A 17600-nucleotide genomic window follows, 5' to 3' on the forward strand; every position below is an offset into this window, starting at 1 on the left:
TGGGCTGACCTAAGGGTAGGAACTGAACACAGAACACACCTGAGCGTAAAGTCAACACAACGCTGAGAAGGGTGTCAGGGACGGACGGGTGAGCAAATACAAGGTCACACTGGCAGCATGATTTAAAAAAATAACCATTTGTGCGTCTGCCTGTCCGTCACAAGGGGTTTGAGATTTGGGACCCTCCCCTCCATATAGCAGTGTTCCCTGAGGGACAGGCCTAGGGCTCAGTACCCAAACTCAGCAGCAGCACAGAGGTGGGCTGAGAACTACAGCCAGCTGCTCATGAGCCGAGCCTCTGTGTGTGTGTGTGTGTGTGCGTGCATGTATGAGAGAGTGTGTGTGTCTGTGTATGAGTGTGCGTGCGTGTGTATGTTTATGCGCATGAGCGCGTCTGACAGGAACACAATGGCCTCAGTGTGTGCTCCGGGCAGCCAGGTGTGCTGGGTCTGGACCTGGCAGACGGGAAGGGGGGGGGGGGGGGGGCTGGCGGGCTGGAGGCTCTGAGCTCACGGCTCATTCCTCAACCCCCCCTCCCCCCGAACAACACAACAAACAGGCTGTGTTACTGTACTCCACAGAGTTACAGCAGGGCCCAGGGGCTTAGAGTCTGAGTGTCCAAGACTCAGTGTGTCTAAGTGTGTGTGTGTGTGTCTGAATGTCTGAGTTTCTGAGTGAGCACACGTGTGTGTGTGTGTGTGTGTGTGTGTGTGTGTGTGTGCGTGTGTCTGAATGTCTGAGTTTCTGAGTGAGCATGCGTGTGTGTGTGTGTGTCTGAATGTCTGAGTTTCTGAGTGAGCACACGTGTGTGTGTGTGTGTGTGTGTGTGTATGTGTCTGTGTATTGCATAATCACCTTATCTGGATCTGTGGCTAAAAAGGTCAGTTTATGACAAAGATGAGGAGAACGCTGCAGCCGGAGTAGGAGAGCGGCCACTCGCTGAGGTCAGCAGCACAGACGCAGCGACAGACAGAGCGAGAGACCGCGGACCCCGGACACGGTCCTGAGGAAGCTCCAGGAGCTCAAAGGAAGTCCACAGCAGGACAGAAGGAGAGAGGGGGGATCAGGGGTACAGGAGAGAGGAGACGGGACGATCAGGGTGACGGGGGAGGAAGGACGGGAGGCAGAGAGGAGCGGCGGAGAGGACGGGAGATGGAGGCGGCGCAGTTCCAGCCGCGGCGCGGCGAACGCGCGTCCAGCGCGGGCTCCCGGGTCGCCGCCGCCAGTCTCGCGCGTTCAGACCACAGCGGCTGCCTCGCTGGCACGCTGACATTTCGGGGAGTTTGTTCTGTAAACAGCCGCACCGTGGCCGGCGCACGCGACGGAAAGGTGCGAACGCGCGCGCAGAGGCACGCCCGCTCCACTTCAAACACGGAGCAGCGTGTGCACGTGCCGCACAAACGCAGGCTGCTCCGCGGTTTCGGGGAAAGGCGGCGGCTGGCGTTCCCGAGGCCGAGGCTGACATCGCGGGCCCACGACAGCAGGCCGTTAAGTTTCACTGACGACCCTTTTCACGCACGCGGTCTTTCCGGAACGCTGCGGAACGTTACCGTTAAGGAGTCGCGTGCGAACGAGAGTGGGAAAAGTTGCCCTGCCAGTTTCGGCTGATCGAGACCGAGAGGCGTTAAGGCAAACGCCGCGTTTCAAAGGCAGTGAAAAGAAAGCCTTAACATGAAGGGACGGGGCGTGCAGGCTCCACTCCGCTTCGCCATGACACCCCTCCAGCCATGTTTGTTTCTTGCTGCCGTAAAGACATTCTAATGTAAACAGAGCTCGTACAGCGAGTAAATAATGCCCTCCTAATTACACACGATTATCATGAGCACACATTCACAAGCTTCTGAAGTGCACAAAAGTGCATGCATATTAATATGTAGCTGGCACGAGATGATTTTAGCTGTTAAGACTTTGTTCTGCATCGGCAAGTTACTTAATATTAGCTAGCGGGTTGCTTAATAAGCCAAAGTGTAAAAAGAGAGAGACAGAGATGAATAATCTAACTTTTTCCCCGTCGAGAAGGTTGCACAGCTTCAGACTACACACAACAGCAAGAACGCTGCATCTGGTAACACCATGACCCAGTTTAGCCACACAAAACACAAAACTCAGCACTGGCCCAATACACTGCACTCTGGCTCCCTTTTCTGCAGGAAGGGGGATATACAGTAATGGACTGGCTTCCAGCACTGCATATTTACCTGCTAACTGTGTACCTACCAACCAAACAATACTGCATACTTACCTACCTAATAATACTGCACATTTACCTACCTGCTAATTCAACACTGCACACCTACCTACCTGCTAACTCAACACTGCATACCTATCTAACAGTACTGCATACTTACCTACCTGCTAACTCAACACTGCATACTTTCTGACCTAACAATACTGCACACTCACCTACCTGATAACTCAACATTGCATACTTTCCTAACAGTACTGCATACTCACCTACCTGATAACTCAACACTGCATACTTATCTAACAGTACTGCATACTTACCTACCTGCTAACTCAACACTGCATACTTACCTAACAGTACTGCATACTTACCTACCTGCATTCATTGATGTCCCCTACACTGCCTGCCACACACACGCCAGCACACTCAGCGTATTCTCTGAATCCTTACACCTTATGTAAACCTGTGCTCAAGCTGTTGATGCAGATGACCAATTTCCCCTTGCCCTTACTTGGAACCCGTTTCTAATTTCTCTGGCCAAGCTGTGCTCTTCTCCAGTGTATACACACAGTCATAATGCTTCACGTGTATTACAGCAATGGAGCACACGCACACGCACACGCACACACACCACGTAGCCCCTGCTTTCCCCGGCCCACAGTAGCAGTGCCTTCACTGCACGCCCTGCCAGCACACACTCCGCTCACAGGAGGGCATTCAGGCCTAATCTCATTTGGCCCGGCGGCCGCAGAGCTCCCTCTCCGCTCGAACCGCAGCGGTCAGAACAGGGGCCCCGAAAACCGACAGGCCCCGAGAGGGAGCTGGAGAAGGCTTCAAACACGCCTCGTTCCTGACTCGGGGACGAGCGGCGGGGCGGGCGGGGGGAAAGGTGGAGGGGGAGAGAGAGAGAGAGAGAGAGAGAGAGAGAGAGAGAGAAGGCAACAGCAGAGCCCACACGCAGTGTCAGTGTGTGAAAGAGCGGCACGGAGCAGCACAGAGGTGACTCCTCTGACTTTAGTGGCTCCGTACTCAAATGAGGGCTCCTTTCCCACGGCGGGGGTGGGGGGGGGGGGGGGGGGGGGGGGGTCAGGCCTCGCTCTGTCAGGCTGGAGGGAACGCGCTCCTGCCACACCTGCGATAATGACGACACGTCTCACACCGCTACCAACCGCTACAATAACGCGTAGCCGCGCATTTACATTCACGCTCATTTGCATCACCCCATCCACAGCCAACCGCTCGCTTTTTTTACATAATGCGCATTTACGCAGCTGCAAATTTACCGGAGCGGCTTGGCTGAGGCGCTTTGCTAGAGGGTGCAACGGCAGCGTGCCGTCAGGGATCTGAACCCGCAACCCCTGCTAATTAACTGCTGGCCTGTGGCCGTGTCACAGCGAGCAGGCTGCTGTGAAGGCCGGGAGGACGGCGCTGTGAAGGCCGGGAGGACTGCGCTGTGAAGGCCGGGAGGACGGCGCCGTGCCGCGGCGTGTGCGCGGGGAGAGCGGCAGCGCTGGCGTCAGAGGCGGCGAGTCAGGCTGGGGGAGACGGGCGCGGGCCCACCCTGGCTGCTCCGCTACTCGCCGCGCCAATCCTAAGATGTTAATTTTAGCCTGAACCCCCCTCCTCCTCCCCCCGGTCTGGTGGAGATGTGTTGAGGCGTGTGGCGGCAGATCAGTTTCCCCTCACACCACCTCGGCTCTGGAACGGCGCTGGCTACAGCCCTGGACTGCACACACACGCACAGACACACACATGCACAGACAAACACACACACGCACACATACGCACGCACACATACGCACACACAGACACACACACACACACACACACACACACGCACAGACAGACAGACAGACACACACACATATACTCACACGCGCGCACACACACACACACAGCTGAGGGCCAGACCCGATGAGGAGCTGGGGACATTATAAACCAGGCCATTATACTCCAGCACGTGTGGCTGTGCCAGTGAAGGGCCCAGACCGGCCCACTCCTCTGCGTGTCTGTCACAATGATGGATTTATGCCCCTTCAGTGTCCGCAAAGTAGGCTTGCTGTTCATTTAGCACAGGTGCAAGTTACCCATTAAGCCATGCCAATCCAGTTTGAATAACACCGTTTCATACAGATAAATAGATTTTATACTTCAAAACGCCCTCTCTCTCTCTCGCACTGATTCTGTTTATGACTTTATCTTTAGTAACTGTGTCACAGCAAATAACGTGGCAGAGCCACCCAAGTATGAAACGCTTCCTCTCTGCGCAGGAAACGAGTGTGTTGAACAGGTGCAGGCCTTGCGCTGCCTGTAATGGGATATCCTGCTGCTGAAGAGCGGCGGTGAGGGAGAGGCCTGCAGGCCTCTCTGCAGTGAGCGGAGCCCCAGCACGCAGGACTGCAATGAGCTGAGCCCCAGCGCGCAGGACTGCAATGAGCTGAGCCCCAGCGCGCAGGACTGCAGGAGCATGCACGGGTGGAAGGGCTGCGAGTGAGGGAGAGCGTGAGCCAGTCAGTCAGTCAGTGAGTCAGCCAGTCTGCCAGTAAGTCAGTGAGTGAGTGAGTGAGTGAGTGAGTGAGTGAGTCAGTCAGTCAGTCAGTCTGCCAGTAAGTCAATGAGTCAGTGAGTCAGTCAGTCAGTCAGTCAGTCAGTCAGTCAGTGCGTGAGTGAGTGAGTCAGTCAGTGAGTGAGTCACTCAGTGAGTAAGTCAGTCAGTGAGTGCGTGAGAGTGAGTGAGCTAGTTAGTCGGTGAGTGAGGGAGTGCGCAAGTCCATCAGTCAGTGTACATTAATCAGTCCGCCAGTCAGTCAGTGAGTGTCGGTGAGTCAGTCGGAGCGCGAGTCAGTGAGTGAGTCAGTCAGTGCGTGAGTGAGTCAGTCAGTGCGTCAGTGAGTCAGTCAGTGCGTGTGTCAGTCAGTCAGTGCGTGAGTCAGTGAGCGGAGCAGTCAGTCAGTCCATCTGAGGAGGGCCCAGTCACAGAGTGGCAGTTCTCTGGCGCAGATGTGGGCCCACAGCTTGCCCACACCATGGTTTTGAACCCCCGGGCCGAATCAATCACGGGGGCCTCTCCGGGGTTAGAGTGCGACAGCAGGGCCCTCACGGCCGCGTCTCCATCAGGGGCCAGCGGCCATCTAAACCAGAGGCTGCTTCACCACACCAGCAATTACTTGTTTTTTTGGTTCTGGACAGAATGGCAGTGCTTCATCCTGTGCACTGCTTCAGTCAACCAGAAGAGCTGGACTGAGTGCCCGTGCTCATATTACAATGGGAAGCTAAGTAAATGCTATGGTCACAATGTGCCCAATTAGTAATAATATGCAGGAACACGCAATTGAATTTGTGTCCACAGATCCTTAAACTGGTAATGATCTTCTTACGATTCAATTCAACCGCCAGCATTAGTGTTAATGTGGAAACAACGCAATTATCTTACATGGAGTTTAAAACTTAAAGATTATCATTATCTAAATTCTACCATTGACATTTGTACATAAATGTGTGAAACTGTTGCCATGCAGAGATTCGGCATTATCTCATCCTACAAAACAAACAAATACAATCTTATCAATCCAAGCCTGCAACCCGGCAACAATGCACTAAGCGGGAAGACCCGCAGATTTTTTTACGGCCCTCAACGTTACATAACTTTGCTTTGTATCAGGGATAGGCGTCAAGGCCCATATTTGGAGAAAACACCTCATAAATTGACCATCATCGTAGTTTTGGAAGCCGGTATGAAGCATGGGGACGGAAGCAGGGTCTAACCGTGCGGCTCAGGCTAGGCTCACACACGCTGTGGTTTTCACAAAGGTCATGCGAGCAGCCCGTGACAGACAGACCTCACCCTGCCTGACAGGCCAGACTGTTTATGCAAGGCGCCCACAACTCACCGGTTACAACAAAAGCGCTCTTCCGGCCAACCACGGGAGCGGAAAAAATTAAAAAGGAAATCGCGGGACCCGTGTTCGCTGTCCAAAAACTGGGGCAGAAAACCACTAATTAACGCCGTTCACACCCAGCAGATGAGCACCGAACAACAACCGAACAAAAACTGACGTTCCTTTTTTTGTGCAGTGGACGCGATTTCTTTTAGAATTACGGTTGTTTTGCTGCGAAAATGGAGGACTGGCATTATAATGAGCTTGAGTCAGAGAACACATCGCCTTCAGGTTTTTTCTGACTCAGAATCAAAACGGTCAAACATTTACCAGTACTACAGAACAAACACAGCGGGGGAAGGACTGGAAAAATGTCATTAGTGCTTTACGACCAGAATGAGAGCAGTCCACAAAAAGAACTGTCGCTGTGGGTCAGGGCACTGCGCGTGTGTGTGTTTGTGTGTGTGTGAGTGTACATGTGTGTGTGTGAGTGTGTGTGTGCGCGCGTTCACGCATGTGTGAGTGTACGCACGTGTGTGTGTGTGTATGTACGCGTGTGTGTGCATGTGTGTGTGTGTGTGTGTGCGTGTGTATGCATGTGTGAGAGAGTGTGAGACTGTGTGGCATTCTGTTTTTCTACTCCAGTCAAAACCACATCGAGAAGCAAATTTTATTGCTTTCATGTGTCGGCTTCAAAAATGGAAAATTCCTGTGGGTGAAATGGTGGCGTTCTCGCTGTGTTTGGACTCGCAGCAAACGGAACGCTGCAGCGAAAGCGGGCCCGCAGCGCGCAGGGAATCCCCGGCGGCCCGCCGACTCAGCACGCTCGCGCGCGGCGTCCCGACCAGCGCTCCGCGGCCGGGGGTCCCGCCAGGAGAGCCGCCCGGGGTGGGCGGGGCTTCAGCCAGCAGGGGTCTGCCCTGCCTCGCGCCCGACTGGCGACCGGGCGACCCCTCCGACCAACGGGGCGCCTGTGACCCGCCTGTGTGTGTGTGGGCCGGGCGGTCCTCCAGAGCAGCAGCAGCAGAGGCAGCCTGGCTGGCAGCTTCCAGTGGAAAACAAACAGGAGCGTGAGGACGTGTGTGTGGGCTGGGCTGGCCCCGCCCCCCTCCCACCCAAACAACCAAGCGCCTTTCAGAGTCGGGACGGGCCTACGGCTCTCAAATCCGCCAGTCTGATTTGGGGTTAAAGATTTAGAGGGGGGGGGGAGAAATAAAGTCTGCACACCCACAAGAACTCCTTTCACAGCAGCGCAAAAGCCACTTAAGAAAAACAGAGCGCCCTGGAGTCCTCAGGGGCTCGGCACAAGAAGCAAAGCTCTAACACTTTCAAAGCCAGCGTTTCGCGTTAGGCCAGCGTTTCGGCCTTCTCCGCTTGCTGCTCGGGGATCGTCCTCGCGCTCAGAATGTACCATTTCGCGGGCGTCTGAGCTTCACGGGGTCTGAGATACGGCTGCGGCCTCGTTCGCCGCGGGTTGGTACCGCGAGCGCGACCGGCGTTCCGAACCGGCGGATGGCGGGGGCCTGAAGCCCAGCCGCAGACAGAGCCGGCCAGCGATACGTCACGCCCTCATCGGCGACAAACAGCCCAACGGTCACACGGTTTATCGCCTGGCCCTGGGCCACTGCCGCTGGCACAAATCACGTTTCTGTTTTTGTTATTCTTCCTTTGCTCCTGAAATAGCCTGGTCTTGAAAGCAAACACACAAAAAACACAAGGAACAACCAGTAACGATTTTGGTGCCAGCAAAAAGAAATTAATAAATAAAAAAAACAAAACAAATCCAAAAACTGGCTTCGTCCACTTAAACAACATTTAAGTTACTGCATCACAAAAAGATGAAGCACGGCGAGGGGCTCTTTGGGCTGTTTAATTAAAGAAATCAGCCAATCAGTGCATCAGGTCAGACGGCAGAGGGAAGCTGGTGCCCAGCTGGCTCCTGAGCTGGGATGGCCATGTCAACAGGTAGGCCTAGCTGCTCTCCAACACCTGAGCAACGAGAGCGGCAGTGTACCTGACCACTGCGCGGGCGCGGGCATGAACAGGTCAACCACGCTGCAGTACGACTCGGGTTATTCCCTCACATTCAGTTCCACGCTAACGCTCCACGCTAATACGCCACACAGACCTACCCGAGTTGTCCACAGTCATGGCGGAGACTCTCAAACTCGCTTCGGTTCTCACTTTTAAATGACATCGCGCAACGGTTTTCTGTCATGTAGCGGACACCTTTATTTGACGTGCATTGTGCGCACGGCTTATCAGAATTAAAAGCTTTTGCTGTATTTCAGTTGGCGGACGGCAGCAACAAGGACGGTTAGCGCAGCCTTCACAGAGCCACGGGCGCTCATCTGGATTAGCACTGTGAAGGCAGCCTTCACAGAGCCACGAGCGCTCATCTGGATTAGCACTGTGAAGGCAGCCTTCACAAAGACACGAGCGCTCATCTGGATTAGCACTGTGAAGGCAGCCTTCACAAAGCCACGAGCGCTCATCTGGATTAGCACTGTGAAGGCAGCCTTCACAAAACCACGAGCGCTCATCTGGATTAGCACTGTGAAGGCAGCCTTCACAAAACCACGAGCGCTCATCTGGATTAGCACTGTGAAGGCAGCCTTCACAGAGCAACGAGCGCTCATCTGGATTAGCACTGTGAAGGCAGCCTTCACAGAGCAACGAGCGCTCATCTGGATTAGCACTGTGAAGGCAGCCTTCACAGAGCAACGAGCGCTCATCTGGATTAGCACTGTGAAGGCAGCCTTCTTACACTTTAGCGAGGGGGAAACGGCAGTCTGGGGGCAAAGGACTGGCCTTCACAGAAACGCGGATCAGTCACACAGCAACACATCTGCCCCGTCACCTCAAACCTCTATACAGATACAGTGGTTCATATGGAAACAAATACAGTGAGGAGGTACAGGAGTTTGCATGGAAAGACACGGGGGAGATGATCGCTGAAGACCAGGGTCTGGAGGGAAACAAAGTCCCATCACAAAGGGGAGGAGGGAGAGAGTGAGTGAGCAGGAGAGAGAAAGAGCTGGGATGTCTCACAGAAATACAGGCTAGGAGCAATCTGGCTTTACAGTTTCCACAGAGCTCCTCACTTCAAGAGAAACGGGAAGAGAGAGAGAGACAGAGACAGAAACAGAAAGAGAGAGCAAGAAAGAGAGAGAGAGACAGAGAGAGAAACAGAAAGAGAGCGAGAGAGAGAGACAGGGAAACAGAAAGAGAGCAAGAGAGAGAGAGAGAAACAGCAAAAGAGAGAGAGAGTGAGAGAGAGGGAGAGAGAGAGAGAGAGGGAGAAAGAGAGAGAGCGGTTACATCTCCCATATAGTCTGTGTTGTGGTTTGGTCTCCAGACTCTCTGTCTTTACTTTCATTTTCCTCCAGACGCACACGCCAGACCCACAGCTGCTGACAAAAATACAGCAGCTCCAGCTGGGAGAACACTGACGACACATTAAACCAGTAACCCTGCTACACCACACTGCCTGCAACTTTACACCAGTAACCCTGCTATACCACACTGCCTGCAACTTTACACCAGTAACCCTGCTACACCACTGCCTGCAACTTTACACCAGTAACCCTGCTACACCACACTGCCTGCAACTTTAAACCAGTTACCCTGCTACACCACTGCCTGCAACTTTACACCTGTAACCCTGCTACACCACACTGCCTGCAACTTTAAACCAGTTACCCTGCTACACCACACTGCCTGCAACTTTAAACCAGTTACCCTACTACACCACTGCCTGCATCTTTACACCAGTAACCCTGCTACACCACACTGCCTGCAACTTTAAACAAGTTACCCTGCTACACCACTGCCAGCAACTTTACACCAGTAACCCTGCTATACCACACTGCCTGCAACTTTACACCAGTAACCCTGCTACACCACACTGCCTGCAACTATAAACCAGTTACCCTGCTACACCACACTGCCTGCAACTTTAAACCAGTTACCCTGCTACACCACTGCCTGCAACTTTACACCAGTAACCCTGCTACACCACACTGCCTGCAACTTTAAACCAGTTACCCTGCTACACCACACTGCCTGCAACTTTAAACCAGTTACCCTACTACACCACTGCCTGCATCTTTACACCAGTAACCCTGCTACACCACACTGCCTGCAACTTTAAACAAGTTACCCTGCTACACCACTGCCAGCAACTTTACACCAGTAACCCTGCTATACCACACTGCCTGCAACTTTACACCAGTAACCCTGCTACACCACACTGCCTGCAACTATAAACCAGTTACCCTGCTACACCACACTGCCTGCAACTTTAAACCAGTTACCCTGCTACACCACTGCCTGCAACTTTACACCAGTAACCCTGCTACACCACACTGCCTGCAACTTTAAACCAGTTACCCTGCTACACCACACTGCCTGCAACTTTAAACCAGTTACCCTACTACACCACTGCCTGCATCTTTACACCAGTAACCCTGCTACACCACACTGCCTGCAACTTTAAACCAGTTACCCTGCTACACCACTGCTGGCAACTATAAACCAGTTACCCTGCTACACCACTGCCTGCAACTATAAACCAGTTACCCTGCTACACCACTGTCTGCAACTATAAACCAGTTACCCTGCTACACCACTGCCTGCAACTATAAACCAGTTACTCTGCTACACCACTGTCTGCAACTATAAACCAGTTACCCTGCTACACCACTGCCTGCAACTATAAACCTGTAACCCTGCTACACCACTGCCTGCAGCTTTAAACCTGTAACCCTGCTACACCACACTGCCTGCAGCTTTAAACCAGTTACCCTGTGACTTCAAAAATCGAATCAATCATCTATATAAAACTGTAAACAAATATATACAAATACAGAAACATTAAATTAGAGCGAGGTTCCAATTCATCATCCTGCCTCTCTGCTGTAAAAAAATAAAAAGAAGAGAAATGTTGCCCTTGGTTACATCTCTGTGGTCTTTCTGACCTCCACTTGTGGTCAGACAGTGAACACAGTCTGATACACACCTGCTGCCACCGTCAATCTCAAAGCCACAAGTGCAAACAGTGCAAATACTTCAGCAATGTCATGCCACTAAATTTCCCCCATATGACCCAGTATTCTCTGATTTTCCAGTCAATTCGGGCCAAATTGACCTTAAACTGAACGTCACTCGTGCACTCTTCTGGTAAAGACAATATTCACAATTCCATCGCATCCAGCTGTCCAGCAGGTAAGCCCATGTGATTCAAAAGCAGATTCGGTGCCTTTTGGAAGTGATTCTTTCACATTTCAGCTATTGCAAGTCTGGCTTCAAGACCTTCGACCAAGAGCTAGGCCCGCACTCGGTGACCTTAGCGCCTGCGTGACCCCGGAGGGACAGCCTCGTTCCCTTCCCACACCCACTCCCTTCACACTGCCTTCTGCTTCCAGAATGAACTGACATCAGGAACAGAAACCAAAGTATAAAAATACAAGGCGAGTCAATGTGGCGTCGCCACAGAGATGGCAATCCCAATGCACACGAGTACAAGCGTTAGCGCGCACGTGTGTGTGTGCGCGTGTGTGTGTGTGTGCGCGTGTGTGTGTGTGTGTGTGTGTGTGCGCACGTGTGTGTGTGTGTGTGCGTGCGCTGCAGTGCAGACAGCAGCAATTAAAGTTCTGAGCTGTGATGTGGTAGGTCTGGGCTTTCAAATAAAATGAGCCAGAGTGTGGTTCTCTGTGAGGCGGCCCTAATAAATTCCTACAAATATTCATAGCCTCATATCTCGGGTGCCAAAGTGCATCTGGCCCAATGATATCCTCTGACAGAACTCCTTTAATTGATCTTTAAAGGCATGTTTTTGGTGGCATTTTGGCCCTGGGGTTTTATCAGTAAAGGCTGTGAAATGAAGTGGAGAGTAATTAGCACCAAGACTGCAGACTCACTATAATATTTCAGCTGGAGCATAAAAAATAAATAAAAAACTTTAAAAAACTAGGAAAAAGTTTGGCTAACTGAAGCTGGCACGGTTGTTGGATCACTACAAGGAGCGGACAAATCTTTCCCTTTGTTTTCGCGTCCCATCCCCCTGTTCTACCCTTCCACTGCACCTCTGCCTCTTTCTTTGAACTGATAATGGGTCCAGAACACTTGGACAGGGAGGGGGTTAAGGGGGCCTGGAGAATAAAACACAAGTGGGGCCCAGTAATCCCCCCGAAATCAAAGGCAGCTACATTCTCTCCAACTTAGTCCATCAATGGACCTCCACAGGCTGAGACCACACCCGCGGCCAGGCAAGCGGGGAGGGGAGGGGGGGACACTGTGAGAACCAGCCCCCGGAACGGCCCCGGGAGCAACCGCGCGGGAGCGCGTCACAAGACCGCCGTCTGCCGCACCTGGAAAACCCGAGCCACGGTCGCCAAAGTTACACGGCGGCGGGCAGCGGCCTCGCCGGGACAGCCGCCGGAATCTGGAGCCGCCGTGCCACTGTCAACACGCGCAAAAAAAAAACCAAAAAGAAACTAAAGCAAACCGCGCGGGCGTCCCCGGCCAGCCTCGAATAGCACCGCGGGCGGCCCGCAGAGCGCCGGCCCAGCAGAAAGCCGCCGCCGCCGCCGCCGCAGGCTCGGCGGGCGAGCCCAGTCAGCGGCGCTCGATTACAGCCCTTTTCCACTGATGACACGGCGGCGAGCCGACCCGCCGCCCCGCCGCCAGCCGAGGCCTGGCCCGCTCTCCCCGGGGGGCCCAGAGCCAGGAGCGCCGCGCCAGTCTGCAGACAGGGGGCGCTACGCTGCGTGGAAAAAAACGCCTGAGCAAGACCAAAGCCCTACGCTCGGTTATCACACTCTCTTTTCACAAAGTCAGCAGTGGACCGAGATTACCAAGAGGAAGAAAACGGTCTTATACGCTATATGACTATGACAGAAAGAACACTTTTGAGGTGCAGTTCCTCAACATATAGCTAGGGCTCCTTTCTGTACCTTAAGGCAGGTAGGGGGAGTGGGGGCTCAAGAAATCACACGCCTCCTGAACATGACTGAAATACGACAGTGATGAAAGACTCAAAGGAATAAATCACATCAGAGGGCAATTATGATGGCCAATGTTTTGATAGCTAAAGTAGCAGCCTGCAGCACAGACCACTGACCATAACAACCCGGGGAAGCGGCCGCCTGACAGCTTTGACAGATCTGGAACGGACTGGATGTCCCTCGCACTGAATCCCCGCTACGGGAAGCCAGGCCAAAACCAGACCGGTCTGAGGCCAGGAATTCAGACCGTCCACCATAACCAAAATGTAGCCGTTCGGGACTTCTGCAGGGGGAACTGTGTGCGTTCCCCTCGGCAACGGAGAGGTGGACGGGGACGAGCACCCAGAGACCCTGGTGAGGAGAGCTCTGGTGTTACAATCAGCGGTGAATTCAGCCTTTGCGGCGTGCAGGTGTAAAAGGTGTTAAGTGTAGACGCTGCCTCTTCTCCCGCGATCGTTATAAATCGCGCAGTCTTGGTGGAGAACGTGCTGCCAGCGCAGGGCTATCGATACGCCCCCGCAGTCAGTTTCTTTCCCACTTGCGTCCTACGGCTCCCTTTAAACAACCATCAAACAAACTTTTAAAAGACTGGTTTATTGTGAATGACTTGGAGTTGTCTGTCTTTCCGCACTGAAAGCACCTTTAGCTCACATGCTCCTCATACTTGGTTTCTTGTCCAAGTCCACCTCCATCCACCAGCTAATTGTCAGCCAACTAACGGAGTTGCTTTCAGTGCCGGTGGCAACAGTAGAGTCCTCCAATCAGATGGGCCTGAGAGGAGTGGACTCCACCTATCAGGACTGAGCATGCAGACTACAGTACAGCTCCCGACCTCTGTCACCACGCTGTCCAGTCAGTTTGGGTTTCTTTTTTTTTTTTTAATCTGACATTCCACCAAAGTCAACGGTGTCTTCTACACGGCCGCCAGGGTTGGCGTCTCCACACAGCCTTTCCACTGCTGGCCAACAGCCGCGGCTTTGCGCCATTCCGTTACCGTTAGCCCCACTTCCATCAGCGGCCCCACCCAATAAGCACCAACCCCGGCACGCAAGCGCGGATGGCCGCCGCGGGAGGGCTTGGGTCCAGGGGCCCCGGGAAGCCGGCGGCCTTTCCGCAGCTCCAGGCGACGGCGCTAGTAAAGATAAGGCTGCGTGTGGAATGCGGTGTGGGTCAGCGCACTGGAGGTGTGACACAGAGGTCAGGGGTTCAGCTGGTGGACTGCACGCTGGGCTGGAGTACACGCGACAGCCGAACCCAAACCGGGACATGAACGCGACGGTCTGGCAGGCAAGTCGCCAAACTGCACTCCACACCACACAGACAGGCACGGAGGCTGGCGAACGGATGATTCAAACAGAGACCTCTCCTACAAACTCCAGGCATCGATGAAGAAACAAAGGGGGTCACCAGTCTGAGAGAATATGAATTCCACCCGACGGGTGAGAGTCACATTGTGACCGCCCTTGTATTCAAAACAGTCATAGCGTCAACGACGCAACAATGCCTCGGAAAAAAAAGCTCCTATTTACATTTCGGGTTGCCGTAAACCACACCCACTCAGTGCTGATTTCCCCGGCATTAAGGCAAATTCAAACAAAAGGCAAGTTCAGATAAAGACTGCGGCACTACCACGGTGCGAACGACATGACTCAGAGCACTCAGAAATGTGGATGCAGCTGAAGTGATCATCTGGAATGCTTCCCCGTGACTCCTTAACTCAGACTGGAGAAAGTGTGTACAACTGTGTCCTCAAAAAAATTTTTTTAACTAAATTGGAACCAGCAATGGCAAGATCCAATTAGTAGTCCAGGATAACATGCACCAAAAGGTGTTAAAAACAGCCGTGCCATACCCAACTTACAATAATGAGCATTTGCAAATGTGTTTTGTGGGGTACCGAAATCACAAAAACCAAACAATTATGCAAAGGCTGCAGAGTAAGGGCCAATCAAGCAGAAACTTATCTGGGGGACACATGAGGTCATTTGACTCTTCAAACCACTATCAGACTGGACCATTGGTTCAGCAGTATTAGAAAAAAGCACACGCACCACTCAGTTCAATATTCTCATTGTGCCTGGGACTAGGTATGCCTGCTAAGTTTCCCTTAGCCTGTCCCCCTGATAAAGGCTAGATAGTCCCACAGCTAATGTCAGTACCCCAGCGAGGGACTCTGCCCCTTACAATACTGTATTTAAAAAGCCATATTTCAACACCTTTTTTTTGCGTGTGGGGGTGGGGAGGGGCAGGAGCCGGGACGGCACAATGAACACAGCTCTCCCTCGCACAATATCACGAATATGCTTTCGCGCAATTTCAGACAAATAGTATCAACACTTCCACGATTAACTCGGCAATAAAATTAAGATTTTCAACATTTATTTTCGGCAAAGGAAGCACCCATCACGAACAATAAATGTGAACCCACCACTGACAAACCAATCATAACAGCTTTAATAGTTCCCTGTGATTTGTATCCACCACTATAAAACCCAGATACTCGTAAAATTTGAATAAAAACTCCGTTTTCAGTTACACACAAACCTTCCGGATGATCGTGACCCTAGCCTGGCTGATACGGTTTTGTTTGTTTTGTCAGTGTCTCATTGATGGCTCGGGCAGTGTGGGTGAACACATTATCACTGCAGCATCAATGTGTGAATTCCTTGTGTGTTATTGTCAGCAAACGGGTGGCCGTGATTTATAACTGGGGGAGCAAAGTTATTGTTTGCACAGGGTTCGGAAGAGCTCAACTCAAAAATCCCGTACCACAATGTAGGTAATTTAGGTCCCAGTCAAAACGTACAAAACGGATTTTTATACTTTTAAAATGAGTTCGTTTCACTAAGCGAGTGTTCTCAAGAGAGAATGAGGGGGGTGAAATGGAATAATCGGCTAATGTTTTCATAAAAGTGAGTATGACTTCACTGGCGGCGCATTTAATTTCATTAAACCATAGGGCGAATGATTCGATCTAGACCAACCTTGTCTCGCATTAATATAAAGTTTATATTTGAAGAGTGGAAATGTACGCATATATTACTAGCTTCTCCCGGGAACGTGGCGTTTCACGAACTGTACTTGACAGCTTTCCGTTTTTAAACTTTCGCAGTTCAAAACATGCGAAAAACCGCGTGTACATGCAAAGTAGCAAATCGAATAACAGATGTCTTTGCTACAAAAAATTCCCAAAAGCTAATCTTACATTTTCAGACGTGCGCGACGGGAGAGTGGGATTTGAAGAAAACATGCATTTAAATTAAATGAACAGAAACGGGGGAGATCTTACGTTAGCTAACATGGATTCCTAAACATTCCGCAACTTGCTAGGCCGAAAGTATAACTTCCGGAAGAGGGAGAAACTCGCAAGCTTGCTCGCAAAGACAGGAAAGCTACAGGGATCAAACAGCGTACGTTAGCCGGGAAACTAGCTACACATACCGACACAAAACTAGCCAGCGTCAGCTGGCAAAGAGGTCGAACTACACATCAACTCGAAGCATTATTGAACTTCATTTTGTAGATTAAACAAAAATAATAAAAACACTCAGCAACATCAAGCTTTCGATGAATCATTACAAATGAAAACGATTACCCCTGAGTATAATTTGAGAAAAATAACTAGTTCCAAACTAGCTGAGCTATGTATTTGTCACATGTAAGAGCGCTCGCTTCCATTTTGTAGGTTTGCCTATGTTGCTAGTTAGCAAACCAGCTAAAAAGTAGCACGCTAACTAGTGTAGCTAACGTTGGCAACATATCTACCTTTCTAGACACATTACGTTTCCAATTATCGTGAGAAGGGTAATTATATATCGCTCGTTAAGTACCTAACTGAATAGGTGTGAAGTATTGACGGTGTAGTCAACTTAGCTTCTGTTCACCCCTAGCGAACTTAATGACTGTCAAAATTTGCATTTCAGTTGCTTTCCTATTCTCACAAAATAGTCCACACTAAAACTTACTGAGTTCTAGTTACTAGCTAAGTTAAATGTTCCATGCACTCAGCAGGTCAACGAAAGACTGCTTTCTGCTCAGTACATTAGCTAGCATGATGCACGCATTTAACTTATTAAATGACAAGTTAGCGAACTTAAAGTATGAATGCCCAAGAAAGCTGCAAGGATGGAAGAAACTCCACCGAATCTTTAACGTTAGAGAATGTCATTTTTGTAAACCTTCACAATTGCAACACTAAAGACATTGATTTAAACGGCATACATGGTGTGCGGTATCTTGATTAACGAACGTTATCGTATTCATTTACATACATATTTACATAAATGTAATGATTATTATTAAGTCGCTGGCTAGCCAGGTGAATGCACCGTTGGGTCAACATTAATGTAGCTAGACAACGTTTATGTTAGCAAGCAAGTTAACAACTCTAGTAGTTACTCCAGCTAGTAGCTAATTCACATATTTTATTCGAACGCCGACTGGAAACGAAAATGAATCTGTGTCACGATATCCAAATTCTCCATAAACTAGCCTATTGAACCGTAGCTGGCGAACGTTACATTGGGTCTG

At 51.3% G+C, this 17600-nt stretch overlaps 1 protein-coding gene across 1 annotated transcript in view; it reads right to left on the minus strand.

Moving 5' to 3' along the window:
* The window catches only part of LOC118234405 (ETS domain-containing transcription factor ERF-like), a 39470-nt gene that overhangs the window by 20983 nt on the left and 887 nt on the right, over nucleotides 1–17600 (minus strand). The gene's annotated exons all lie outside the window — the stretch shown is intronic.

This window comes from Anguilla anguilla, chromosome 8, assembly GCF_013347855.1.
Source record: "Anguilla anguilla isolate fAngAng1 chromosome 8, fAngAng1.pri, whole genome shotgun sequence".
NCBI lineage: Eukaryota > Metazoa > Chordata > Actinopteri > Anguilliformes > Anguillidae > Anguilla > Anguilla anguilla.